Source organism: Stegodyphus dumicola, chromosome 2, assembly GCF_044657685.1.
Source record: "Stegodyphus dumicola isolate Sdum_Otavi_A_Nest chromosome 2, ASM4465768v1".
Lineage (NCBI taxonomy): Eukaryota > Metazoa > Arthropoda > Arachnida > Araneae > Eresidae > Stegodyphus > Stegodyphus dumicola.
In genome coordinates this window covers 263,978,639-263,989,774 of record NC_140769.1, presented here as the reverse complement: position 1 = coordinate 263,989,774, position 11,136 = coordinate 263,978,639, and positions in this window count along the sequence as shown.

The window sequence follows — 11,136 nt, the reverse complement described above, 5'->3', positions numbered from 1 at the left end:
AGACCCTTCCTACTCAGCAAGCTACTGGATAACATGGTTCTGAGGCAGGGAGCTGAAAGTATTCTGTTTATAAACCTTAGTGTATTCTTCTCTCAAAAAAGTTTGTCAGAACAGTACATTAGCTTTTCTGTTATATAGTCTGAAGCTCTGAACATCTATTTTCTAAGCAGCGAATAGAAAACCGCGCTTTGATGTCTGCAAATTTGTTCTTTTCTAGGATGATATTTAAATTATCGGACCAAAAGAGTACTGTTAGCCTGAAACAAAGTTTTCTGCCGTAAGCAATTCGCTTCAATAGGTATGCCAAGTGCAGAAAGGCTAAATAGAAATTAAAATTTTATTCAGCCTTTCCAGAAGTGCCGGAGGAAATCCATCAGAAAAGAGAAACAAAATAAATCAAATAATAAAATAATTTAAAATCTAGTAAAATGTAAATATAAATAAAGATTTAATAAATTATTAAACCATAAATAGTGTAATAAAATAAAAGATACCAGATATCTTGTCCTCTTTGAAACCCCAACTGAAATTACTACTTCACTCAAACAAAAAATAGTCCAGCAAATCTCCGTCTGAATTTAAGACTTGTATATATAGGATAACGTACTATTTCAATGGATGATATCAACAAAGATCATGCATTTACTAGCACGCCAATGAAAAAATAAATAAATAAAATTGAAAGTCTGAAAAGTTTCAGATTTTAACGATCGCTCAAAAGAGATTCTTAATTTTTTTTTAACTCTCATTGAGCTCGCAGTCTAACAGTCTGACAGCACACTCATTCCTAACTATCCCTCCCCCCCCTTTTTTTGTCTTTTTGACATTGTTATTAAGCATAATTTTTTTCACATTACGTCATATACAATTCAACAGCAAAATTACAGAAATTTTAAAAATCGTTTAGCAATATGCGTTTAGAACTCCCTATACAGCGTGAAGTGTTCGCATTCGTTTTTCTTTTCCCCCTCCCCCTCAGTTCATAATATGGCAATTTTCTTACTAAGATGACTTTACAAAACCTTTTTTTTTTTTTTTTTTTTTTTTTTGTCTTTTTATTAGTAACATTTTTTAGGTTTACTTTATTTATTAAATATCACGTTCTTTCCGCTTACACATAAAATTCGATTCAAAGGCAAAATCACAAAATATTTAAAAACAGAATATCTTCAGAATTTCCGATAGGCAGTCTCACGCGCTAGAGATAAAATGTTTTATTCTGTATAGTGTTACCTCTGCTCACTTTGAAATCGCTGAGTTTGTTAATCAAAATTCGTAAAGTTTTACGAAATAGGACATAGATAATAAAATAATTTCGAAATTCAAACTTCTGGTTTCCAGGTGCCCATGTTTGGGTGGAGGGCTACCTTATTCAAAATTTGATGGCTTTGTAGGTAGCGTTGTTTTTCCACAATGCGAGAAACATACATACATTCATACAAATTCTTCATTATTTACTATCTTTAAATCTTGTTAAAAATGCCCAGTTGCGGTAATATAGTTTCCCCGCAAAACAGGTTTTTTGGTTGCTGGAAAGTGACAAGGAAAGGCAGGATTGTCAGATCTGGCCCGAAATCGCCCATTTGACAACAAAATTGGCGATATGTCATAGACAGGGCGAGATCATTGTAGAGCGAATTCTTACCGGTTTTCCCGAGAATGTTCTACAAGGCAGGTCAAAAGCTGTACATACCTTGCCTGCAAGCGGCGTAACAGAGTATCTTGAGTATGTTGAGTTCAGTAGTAGTGTCTTGAGTTCAGAGATCAGCTCGAGAGCGATCGACCGAGTCGGGAGCTGTACTTTAGTGCTTTGCCATGTAGCTATCTTCACCATGATAGCTTGAAGACTGCGTTTTCGTTTGTTTAAGGGTGTTTATCGTAGTTTTTCGACAACTGTACCTCGTCTTTGGAACTGTCCAATGCAATACTTAGGGCTGTGAAGTCGGAAGGCTCTGGAATACTCAGGTCTGTGGAGTCGGAATTAATTAGCATTTATTATGAAATACAAAAACTAGCATTAGTAATTTCTAAGAAATAGAATGGCTTCGGCAATATCTTCTTTGATAAAGGACTATAGATCCGATTTGATAAATTTCAGAGCTGAGAATAGTCTTTCCACACAAACTTCAATAGGAGGAAGAGCTGTTACTGTTAGGACGACTTCTTTTACCTTTTCAGGATAGATTTGTATAAGTTTTATAGAAGTAACGGCTGAGTAAAAATATTGTTTGTATTTTTTCATTTTTATATCTAAAGCCTCCTGGGTCTTTATTTTCATTTGCTTTGCGTTAGCATTTTCAATATTATCCAAATATTTCTCAAATCTAATTCATCGGTGTTAGAGGATGATAGAGACCCAGTTGCAGTGTCTGCATTCTGACTGTTTGGATTTGAATACTCCAGTTGTTTGGATAATAATTTCAGTAAAGTTCATAGATGGCTTTCTTTGACTTTTTAATTTGTTCGTCGTCCAATAAAATTGGGTGTTTTGGATCTACATATGTAAAGCAAGATCGCATTGTCTAGCAAACTAGTTTCTCTTTTCTTCATTGAACAAATGATTCCTTCTGCAATAAACTCTCCATTTAAGAAAGAACAAATATGACACTTTCCCATTCTCGCAGAAACAAATCTCCTGTTAATTCTTCAGACTGTAGCTTTTTTGTGGCTATACATAGTGCAGAAAGAAAAGTTTCTAATTCTGAAAGATCATTTCACAGTCTTTCTGTTAAAAAAAATTAGGGTTTTCTACATTTTCTAAAAAGTTCTTAATTCTAACAACCTCTTTATCATCAAATATGTAATTCCCCATCGCCTTGCTTGATGAAATAATTGTTCCTTTTCCTGCTCGCTTTCTAAAAATGGCATCAATTTTGACAGTTCTTTGCTGTTATTGCTGCTTACCTAAATTTACCAGTGAGATTTGTTACTAAATGAATCAGTTTAATCACTAATGGCAAATATCACATCCATCCTCCTCCCTTATATTTATTTATTAATATGTCAATAAAAAAGAAAATAACTATTTATTAATGTATATAGTTCATAAATGAAAATAGTAACTCAGGTTACCATTAATTTTTTTCCATTCATTTTAATTTCATTTCAAATTCAAACTGTCCAACAAAATATGGAGTCGGAGTCAACCTGTTTTTTTACGACTTCAGTTCCACATCCTTTTACCCCAAAATCTGCCTAACTTCGATTCTGACTCGATGACACCGACTCTGACTCTACAGCCCTGGCTGACGAAAGAATTGTGTTTTGATTCTTATTCAACTGTTATCATCCATCATTCCAAATCTACAAACCCGTAGAAAGTAACAACTGGTTCAGAAGTGGGATTCGAACCAACGCTCTCTTTTGAGAACAGAAGATTCACTAAATAGAAGATTTCGCGCCAAAGCTGGCAACCCTGCCTTTCCATGCCACTTTCTAGTAACCTTAATCCTGCTTTACAGGGAAGCTATCTTACCTCAGCTGGTCAATTTGTAACAATTTAGTGCATGGCGATAATATTTGGGGGTAATAGTGTGAAAAGAGATGCAATGCATTTACGTTTTTTGACGCAAAATGCCGTTTAGTAACTTATATCCCATTAGAGACTATCGTCGCTTTTGGGCTGAAAAAAGGAAATAAAATTGTTAAAGTGTAACTAACAAGAATAAAGAAACTGCTAAATAAGTGGTTCTCATCTTCTTTTTTTTGGGAAGGGTTCAATTCATGCAGTATATCATTCCTAGACATTCGTATTTTTTTAATCGAATTTTTTTAAATTTAACATTTAAAAGTGTAGAAAATGTTGATAAATACCAAAACTTGAACAAAAGTAGTTTTATATATTCATAAACTAAGTACTTAAAAAGCATTACGTAATTAGTCACCTGCTATTGATTGAAGTTAATGGCAAATAATTGATTAACTTAAAATCAAAAGGCTTTATATTCAATTTTGGTAATTTATATCGTTTGGCTTTAGAATTACTACTGCAATCAGAATTACTAAAAACTGTGTCACCGAGACTTTGTTTACATTTAGTAATTCACTAACTTTCTTGTAATTGTGATGATTGTGATGATTGTGATTTCTTGTAATTTTTCTTGTAATTGTGATGAATTCATCAGAATATTTCTCATTTTCATCCATCTCTTTGGCAATAATGGCCTCATCACATTTACCACCATCTAGTAACAAATCTAGTATACTATGATCTAAAACCTTTAATTCACTTATGACGATTTCGATTTTATCATACAAATCAGAAATTTCACCTTTATTGGAAAAACCACTTTCTATCGTCGATTTCAGAATACAGTCAAAAGTCGTCAATCCGGACTCGTCGGGACTTCGGCGATTCCGGATTATCGATTTTTCCGGATTATAGATCATCGGTTTAAATCCGGTAAGATGGCATGCAGAAATTATAAAAAAAAAAAAAAAAGCTTAATATTTATTTGTTTACTTTATTAAACATTTCTTTCAATGTAAGTTGTTTAAGCTGCTTCTTTTTTTATGTGATAATACTTTCTCTTTAATTCTATAAACAGGCAGAATTTCTTGTTCAGTTACAAAGTTCCGCTGTTCAAGTCCTATAATTGCTGTGTCGAGAATACCGACTAATTCGTCAATCGAAATTTTTTCGTTTTCAATAACCTCTATGTGTCACTTTCTTCGCTATCGGAAGCGAACTATAATGACGAGGAATTTGATTTAAATCATATCAAAAACGGAGTACATCGAGATGAAATACTACATTTAGTAAGGAATTTTAAGCCAAATAAAATAAAAACATCTGCCCTGAAGATAAGGATAGTGTTGACAGATCAACTTCCAATTCATTGCGTGCCGCGTCATTCCCCCCCCCCACAGAGCAGCGTGAAATTGATAAACAGATTTCGGAATGGTTAGATAAACAAAGGATATGTCTTTATCCATTTTTTGCAGCAATTCCACTTTTTGTTTAATGGACTTCGAAACATACTTTCGCTTTGTAGATCCTTTATATATTAGTAAATATATATCGGAAATTCTATTCGACATCGCTCTATTAGTCTGCAAAAAATAATAATCCGGATCCAATTCGAAGATTAAGGAACAACGCAATCTGCAACATAATCTGAATTAGATAATTTTAGCTTAGCTTATACCGTCCGTTATACATTAAACGCGCATGCGTAAACGTGTTTTGCGCATGCGCACACGCATATTTGCAGCCGTAAATGTGTAATGCGCAGAAAGTTTGTAGCTTTGAGGTCCAGATTATAGATCATTCCGGATTATGGGTGTCCGAATTAACGACTTTCGACTGTATTACATGTTTTTGCAAAGGACGTACGTAAAGGAATTTATCCATGTTCTATAATTGCTCAATCTTATTCTAATACATATATAAGTGTAAAATATTAAAATATCTATTTCTATTCAACTTTAATATTAGCATACTTTCATTCAATACAGTACATTCTCTTTCCCTGAAACTATGAAATTGCCGTGTACTAGAAAAGTATGAAAGTGTGGAATGAAATTTTTACTGAGATGTGCAGGTATGAAATCGAAGAAAAAAAGCTCCCTAGCATTACAGGACGTGAAGAGTGGTGTTATCACCGGACTCCTTGAAAACAGATTAATAATTACGATTTTTTAAAAAAGGTTCTGATAATTTGTAATGTAACAAAATTAATGACAGTAATTTGGTACATAGAATCAGCATAACTGTAGAAAAGTGATGGAACGAGCTGGTTAACAAAGGCATTTTTGAGAGAAAGTTCTGTGTGAGTCGTTGGAAGAATTACACGAATTTAGTGCAAACAGAGAAAGTTATGTGGCAGTTCTTGGATAAATTACATGAATTTCACAACACATATACTTGGGGTAATCGTATGTAAAAGAGTCTACATAAAACAATCACACATATAATCAGAGGTAAAAAAGAGTAAGGAATATAATAAGTACAAGAAAGAATTATGACTTATTGCTTAGAATGGCCATAGGCCATTAACACGAGGAGAATAATTATAATTATAATTGTAGTCAGGAATAACACAATTGGGTGCACTTCTCAGGTTCATTTGAAAATTATGTGCCAGGAGATGGAAAACAGACACGAAACTGGGCAATGCTCAGTTCCTCATGTATGATGTTATACTCACAAATCAACGAGCAGTATGAGATTTACAATTTATTGTAACCTCATGCTGCTCATTGATTTGTGCTCATTGATTTGTGCTCATTGATTTGTGCTCATTAATTTAGCTCATTGATTATTTACAAAGAAAACTTCGTTCTCCTTATTTGTTTCCCACACCAATGCATACAAATTTGTCAGCAAATTATTTAAAATAATAAACAATTTAACAGAATTTAGCTAATGTACACATTAATGATTTTATTTAATACAATTGTCAGAAATGTATTTAAAATAACAAAGTAATTCAATAGAACTTTTTTTTATATACATTAATTATCGTATTTAATACGATTTTGTCTACAGTTTATTTAAAATAATAACATAATTCAACAGAACTTATTTAAAATATGTATTAACTATCGCATTTAATACAATTTTGTCTGCAGTTTATTTGAAATATTAAAACATACTTTGACAGAACTTAATTACTAAACTAAATATACATTAATTATTAACTAACTGTACATTAATTATAGTATTCAATACAATTATGAAAGTCATTTATTTAAAATAACAATATATAAATTTCTATTTTTATCACTTTCTTGTACGAAGTAAAAAGGATGTATTGCAACCGCAAATAATTTCGGGTATCATATTTCAACGAAAATATCGTTTTTGACCGCTATGAAGTGCCATTTAACGATGTTTTTGCACATCTCTGCGTAAGGACAGGATAAAGGACTCTTTTCCCCCAAAAAATTGTAAAACTAATTTAAAATGAATTCTGAAGAGAATTTTTCGTGGCGTCTTCACGAACGTATCTACGTACGTACGTATCTCGCATAGCTCAAAAACGAGTAGTCTCAGAACGTTGAAATTTTGTATATAGAACTGCTATAACATGTAGATGTGCACCTTGTATTTTGGTTGCGATCGGCCGCACCAAACGTATATAAATATATTTATATATATATCCACTCTGTTACCCGGCTCAGTGATCTCAGTTTCTCTTATATGTTTGTAAATTGTACATTTTTTGCTTTAAAAATGCTTGAATTATGTTGTTCTTATCTTCCGGTTAAGGTTTCTATGCCTTTAGTTAACCTGCATGTTATAGTTGCATAATTATCAACAATTTAAAAGTTGTTTAAGTGCTGCTAAGCCTAAATTTATTTACTATAGCAGCCATGTTTGTTTACATTTGAAACTTAGCAGAATAATGGATTTGTATCCAATCTAGAGAAACTAAGCTTCGCAATAACAAAGTAATGTCTTCTTTTATTACTGCGAATTAATTTATGCTTAATCTATTCTGAAATTATCTTTTAAGTTATTAAATTATCCCATATATTGATTCGGCATAGCGTCCACAACAAATTAAATCAGTGTCTACGTCTTCAGTGTCTTTTTGCCGAGTGAGACCAAATGTAAACTTTCAGTTTTGTGCACCAAAAAATCTGCTCGCTGGCCGAATTGCTTGTTTTTGCGTAGAAACTCTAATTTTAATTTTAAGAATTGCTTTTTCTATTTTTTTAAACTGTATTTCGTGTTTTATGTTTTCTATACCCGCTATGGTAAATAAATATAGTGAATTTAAAAAAGCGCATTTATTCTGTTGGGGTTTATTCGCTATTGATGAAGGAGATTTACTGATTCCATTCGATAAGTTTAAATGAAATGCAGGAAAAATGCGTCTAATTTAATATTCCGTACAAGGAAGTCATGAGGTGTACACATCAGGTTTTTTATTTTGTTCAGTACAGTTTTATTAGCAATGCATTTAAAAAACATTTGTAAACAAAATGGAAAATTCAGTTTTTACAGATTCGTTCCGTTAGTTCTGCAATTGCTGCTACTAATGCCTTGAAATCAACTAAACTTATTTTTGCCCTGATACTAAACGCTGGTTTCTTATGTACTACTGAGCATTCGTAATGGGCCTAAGTGTGCAATTTTGCGCAGTTTGCAATTTTTTTTCTACAATTTTTGGTTGAGTATACCCATACAGGGCAGGCATAACAAAGTAATGGGCGCAAAATGGATTTATAAATGAGCAACTTGTTGTCTATCGATAAAACGCTGTTTCGAGCAAGGAGGTTATAATAGAAGGAGGGAAGGTTCAACTCAAACGGTGAAGCTTGGCGGCCATCTTCCTGTTATCACCGTGACTTGTGCAAGGAAGTCTGTCATTGCAACACTTTTTTTCTTTTCTTTTTGAAGCATGTCAGCTTGTATTGCATATGGATGCACAAATAGATTCTCGAAAAACATTCCGGGCTTTATTTTTCACACATAAGTATTAATTTTCTTTTTTTATGTAATATGACAACTATGTCAAAAAATATCACAATGTCATGTGGTTTTCTTTCCAGATGTGAAAAAAAAGGACTTAAAATAGGTTATTTAATATAACTATAATCAAAATATATTAAATACATTTTAATGTTTATAGCTGGTATCTTCGTTCCTTAAGATACAATGCTATATGGTAGGATTTAAATTGTATAATTTGAACGTTTTAGTTAATTCGTTTTATAACTTTCATGAAAAGTAAGAAATCAATTGTTACTATTTTTATTAATTGTAAAGGTGTTAAATAAAGCAATGCTTTTCTTTATATATTAATTATTATTCATTTTTTTAAGTAAAGATAAACTGTTCTGTTGTTAAAAATATTTTGCATAAACTTACAAATTTCTGGGCACTATAGTGATAAAATTAAGTAAAATATTTACACAATTGAACATGTGGAAAGATGTATCCAAAAGCTTATATAGGTGTATTTCTGTAATTCAACTTAATTAAAGGCAGTTTCTTTGAGATTAATATATATGAAATCCGCATAAACTGAAATCAATGAATTCACATAAATCTGTTTTATTTTATTAAGATTTATTTTCTAACCTAAGCAAATTCGTGAAATATGCAGAAACATCATTTTTTAAAGGCTTTAATGTTATGCGCATGCATTTAGATTTCGAACTATTTCTTGATAATTTGCTGTACATAGTAAATTATGGATATCATCTTTATTACTTTAAAACAAAAATTCAACAATAGTGAGGGATTTCATTATAAATTTCACATATTTTTACTGGAAAATAAATGCACGGAACAGCTTAGAAACACGTACATGTCACTGCCGTAATGCAATGTTTTGAAGTCACAAACATGGACGCCGCTTGTTCGGCGGAGTTTCATTCCCCGATAGTGGAGGAAACTGCGAATCCTCCCTCCTTCTATTCTAACCTCCTTGGTTTCGAGCAATTAGGGGGAAGAGTCTAGCTTTACGAGCCCGAAACTTCTGTATAATAGCTGTAGAGTGTGGGGTCCATGAAAAAGTTTTGGTGAAAGTCACCCCAAGATAAGAGACTTGCTAGAATGACATTTACTGCGATATACTGTATCGTACTGGGTTTCTATTGCCGGAGCAATACTTCCCAGTCATGCAAGGAGTTCCATGCGGAGCCTGGTATTAGAAAATATCTGATTGAGTTTCCTCTGAGGGGAGAAATAACAGGGAGAAAAGGGGCTTACGGCGCAATTTTCGCCTGGGCTCAGGAGCTGACGCGAGCTATTTGCAACACTGGTCCAACCAAGAACAAGTCCAAAGTAATTACTCAAATGTCCGTAAGATGCTCGTAGCCTGCCGGCACTTCACTGTGATTGGTCGAAATCTAGATCGGAATTCTTTTCAGAAAAGATGATGTGGAAAGATGCACACGGAGCGTCAGCACGGAGTACTGACGAGTAACACTTAATTATTGGCTTGCCTAATTGAGTGTGCAGCATAAGGTCGGATGAGCAAATCGTCCGGGATGATTTCATAGCTCAGAATATACTCAAAGTTAGCTGTACTGTTGGTCTTTGCTTTCCTGAAAAAGTTTACATTTATCTTGGATAAGTAGTCCTTGATATAATCAATATGAAGGTCGCGATGTAAATCTTCATTTCTAATATAGTATGGGGCGTTAGTGATGGTTCTCAGGATCTTATTTTGCAAAACTTGGGCCGGTGATTTTCACTTGCGGGGCCGGGGAGGCATATGTGATAACAGGCCTGACAATTGCAGTGTAAAGCCTACTTTTGCGTGCAAGGTTTAATCCAGAGTCCTTAGAAAGTAGTGGGTAAAGCTGTAAGTATCTTAAGTTTTACTAACGTTTATTTTATTTTAAATCTTTACTATCACTTCTTATTTTCGACTTCCGGCCAGAATTAAAAGCTTTAACTTATTTATGCAAATTTGTCTTGCGAACGCCAAGTACTTAAGTTGTGGCTTTTTGCCAAGCAAGAGAGAGGAAGGAGTGATTAGGAGCGGGCCGCTTGCCATTGCAGTTTTACTCGGTTGCTGGTTACCTTCAAGGCCAGAGGTTTAATCCTCTTGATAATTTTAAACGTATCGTAGTGTTAACAATTCTCTGTACTACATACGGCCTTTCTGTTAATATACGGCCAATCTTCAAGTAGACACTTGTTTATTAATCCAAAGTTAGTTTAGTTAGAATTTAGTTAATATTTTTATATTCTTACGTTCAGACCACAAGCGGTTGGTCTCTGTATTCCGAAGTCCGGAAATCATTGTAAAGAGAGAAAAATAAAGGGTTTCGTATACCCTTCCTGTGTATCTTGTCTACTTCCCACATTTATTGAACATAGCTTTAGTAAGCTCCCTGTTCCGAGTCAGGTCATTTAATGTTCCCCAAGCAAGTAAGGAGGAACACTGAACCTGATAAAGCTTTTTCACAATGCCGTACGCTTTTCCACACACACCGTTTATGTGTGTATTCCAGGTAAACGATCGATTTAAAATGACTCCTAGGTATTTTGCCGTACTTACAGTAGGGACTGTTTTCCCGAAGAGCGTAACGTTACAGGTGAGGGGGTCTGTGGTCTTGAATTTTCTGATAACTAAAACTTTTGTCTTCTCCGGGTTGATCTGAATTTTCCATCGTTGACACCATGCTTCAATATTAGGAATAATCTGCTGAATCTTTTCCAAGGCGTGG